The sequence below is a fragment of the Bos indicus x Bos taurus genome, chromosome 13 (assembly GCF_003369695.1).
Source record: "Bos indicus x Bos taurus breed Angus x Brahman F1 hybrid chromosome 13, Bos_hybrid_MaternalHap_v2.0, whole genome shotgun sequence".
Taxonomy (NCBI): domain Eukaryota; kingdom Metazoa; phylum Chordata; class Mammalia; order Artiodactyla; family Bovidae; genus Bos; species Bos indicus x Bos taurus.
The window spans coordinates 55454212-55457925 of NC_040088.1; positions in this window are offsets into that span (position 1 = coordinate 55454212).

Genomic DNA, 3714 nt, shown 5'->3' on the forward strand with positions numbered 1-3714 from the left:
GATCTGAGCCTGATCAAAATTTTGAGTGATCTGGAAAATTTACATATGTTCCTTCCACACTTCTGACTCAACTCTCAGAATTTCACTGCAAAGAGTCTCAGACTGCTCAGTCACACAGACAAACTCCCTTTCATAGCCCCTTACACAGAAGACTTCACTCACACAAGCCCAATTGTTAACACTTGCACTGTTCACACAGATACCTTTTCATGGGTTCCCTCAACAGAGAAATCCAGACAGGAGCTAGTATGTGTGCATGCACACACATTCACACCGCATACCACCATTCCAGTCTCTATCCTCTCAGATATGCCTGGACACTGTTCCTGCTTCTCTCAGCTTTCATCCAAGTTCCCTCACATAAATCACTTTCAACAGGTATTTATTAAGTGACTATGATGTGCCAGGCACTGTCATGAACTCCTGTGAGCAAAAGAACTGAATAAGACGTGGTCTTTGCTCTCAAGGAGCTCAGAGCTAACTAGAGAAGGCGGCTGAGGAGGGAGGGAAACCATGTAAAAATCTAAATGCATGGGGTGAGACTGGTCCTGAAACTGATGTGAGGAAAAGTAGGCAAAGGTGAGAGAAAGAGAGGAGGGGACATGAGGAATAGAAGGTCTCTCCTACCTGGAAAGGGAGGCATTGAAAAGAAGGGGAGCTTGAGAATTATCTTGAAGAATTAGAAAGTCTTTGCCAGGTGAACAAGGAGAAGCTTGTTCACCAGAAAGAGAATGTGAAGAAATGGAGAATCTGTGCAGCATGGCACGGGTGACATGCCAGACAAAGGGAGAAGGGGTTGGAGAGGTAAACAGGGACAGATGATGAAAATCCTCTTACACTATGCAAAATAATTTGGAATTTATTCACTATTCAGTGTGAGTCACTCAAGATGCTTTTGGTGGCAAGTGACAGAAAAAGTCACCTCTGGAGGTTTAACCAATAAACAAAATGCATTAACTCACACAACTGGAAGCCCAGAGAAAGGGCACAATATAGTGTCATCAAAGGCTCAGTTATTTTCACCTGTTCACTGTTCTATCCTCACTATGTTGCTCACTCTCCTCATGCTTAAAACATGGCTGCAGTGGCTGTGGGCATTGCATCCTCATTTGGCAACATCCAGAGGCAGAAAAGAACTGTATCTCTTTTATGTGTCTCCTTTTCAGGATCCCTTCTTTGTGTTTCTTTTTAAAAACTAAGAATCCTAAAATCTCCCCCATTCCAATAGGCTTGCTCTCATCCCTCAAGCTCTTATGCCCTTTCTTAAGTCAAGGAATAGCAAGATGATTACTTGATTGGCTTGACTGGAGCTAGAGATGGAGTCCAGGGATTCTGGAAGCCAATGGCTGAGGAAGAACTGGACAAAAATCTTGACTCTTGACAAAGAAGAGGGTGGCAGTCACCAACACAGTGCTGTGCATCCCTGGAGGGTTCTGGGTAGTGGTACAATATGATCAGATTTGCATTGTGAAAAGATGAATCTGACAATAGTTAGCAGGATAAATAAGAGAGAAGAATGAGACGAGAGGCAGGAAAACCAGTGTCAGAGGGTTTGAAATGACAGCATCTATCAGAGCATATTCATTCAGAGAAAAATGGACAAAAGCAGATGGTAAAAAGCAGACATGGAAGTGATGGATGAGGAAGGAGGAGCCCAGGTGATGCCTGGTCCCTTAGGGGGACTCCCACTGCCCTCTGCCAAATTTACCTGAGAGGTTTCAGCAAAGCATGCTGGAACTCTCCAAAAGAAGGGCTTTCCAAACCTTTATAGATTCTGCTGAGAGCCAGATGTTCATGGTTCCTTCTGCCAGATGTATGTGGTTGACCAAATGTATGTAGTTCCTTCTACCATCAACCCATCTTCCTCTTTCAAATCTTTTAACTGATCAGCGACTCCTTACCAACCTCTTTTGCTGGTTTCTCTTTACATCACTGATTTCTATATCTGTGCCTGTCTCAGGTGTCTCAGACTCTCTTCTCTTCTCTCTCTCTCTCCTCATTCCTGAGCTAGGAGAACTTCAGATGGAGGTTCCTGAGGTCTTCCTAGGTGTATGGGCCACAGAGAGTTTTAAAGGATCAAGATCTAGCTCCTCTGTTTGCACATGTCTTCTTTCCTAAAACTGCTTAACCTACGGGCTTCCCTGGTGGCTCAGATGGTAAAGCATCTGCCTGCAACGCGGTAGACCCGGGTTCATTCCGGGGTTGGGAAGATCCCCTGGAGAAGGAAATGGCAATCCACTCCAGCACTCTTGCCTGGAAAATCCCATGGATGGAGGAACCTGATAGGCTACAGTCCATGGGGTCGCAAAGAGTCGGACATGACTGAGCAACTTCACTTTCACTTTTCTTTCCTAAAACTTTTTGGCCTAAGAACATTGCCAGATGGAGATGTGGGTTCCCTTTTCCCCTGCTCACTTTTTCACAAGAGATCAGCACTTGCTCCCACAACCTTTCTGAATCTGATTGAGGTTCATTGTTCCAGGGGGTAAAAAAAAATTCCTGGGATATCTGCTCCTGAGTAAAGTCTGGTGAGAATAAAGCAGACATCTCAGAGAGGAAGGGTGTAGGAACAGGTAAGATTTCCCTGCAGAGATAAACTCATGGGGAGTCTCTGTGTCTCATCTAGAAGCAGAATTCTGAAGTAAGATGTTTGTTCTAGAAAGGAAGTGTATTAGCAGATTTATTTAATCTGGAAAACAAAGTCACACTTTTGATGTCAGAAAGTCTGTGTGGGCTGGTCTGACTTTGTGATGAGGGGATACAACGCACTTTGCAATTTAGTGAGGTGTCAGGCTTTCCCCTAAAGTAATGAGGAGAATATGCAGCTCCAGTATTTGATAAAAATACATATGTAAGGCAAAAATTATTATACATGTGATATACATATGCAGGAGGAGAAGGGGACAACAGAGGATGAGATGGCTGGATGGCATCACCGATTCGATGGACGTGAGTTTGAGCCGGCTCCGGGAGTTGGTGATGGACAGGGAAGCCTGGTGTGCTGCAGTCCAGGGGGGTTGCAAAGAGTCAGACACATCTGAGCAACTGAACTGAACTGAACATATGCATATTTATATATATATACACATATACATGTAAAGCATACTTGTGATGAAATTTTTGTTAAAATATTTTACCAGCAAATGCTTAGTAATAAATAATTTTAGAAGTTTTGATAAAAATCCTTCTTATTCTATTTTCCAGAAGCTGGGGAAGTAAATGACTTTAATGATATAACAAATCCTTTTCTGATTCTGGTGGTTTCCAAATCTTTGGTTTCATGAAAATTGAAAGAAGATATAATAGATCTGTCACCTGATAGGTCCTTACCAACAATATTCAGTGATAAATCACCTATGTGATTTTTGGCATATAATTCAGAAAACATTCAAAGAATTTCAAAGAGTGACATTATTTAAATAAAAAAAAACTCTTTGCCTCATCTATTTACTAATGGGGAAAAGCTTCATCAGCTTTTCTGTCTATAAAAATGAAAAAGTAAGAGGAATATTGCTGAATCCTGTCTCAATCTAGCAAAAAGAATCACACACACACACACACACACACACACACACAGAGATATATATATAATCTGCAAAGAACTATGCTGAATTCATGAGGAAATATTTACTGATTAACATCAATAAATGACCATTTGTTTACCATTTAAAGATAACAATTATGTAATTTGATTGGTTAAGCACTAATATTAAC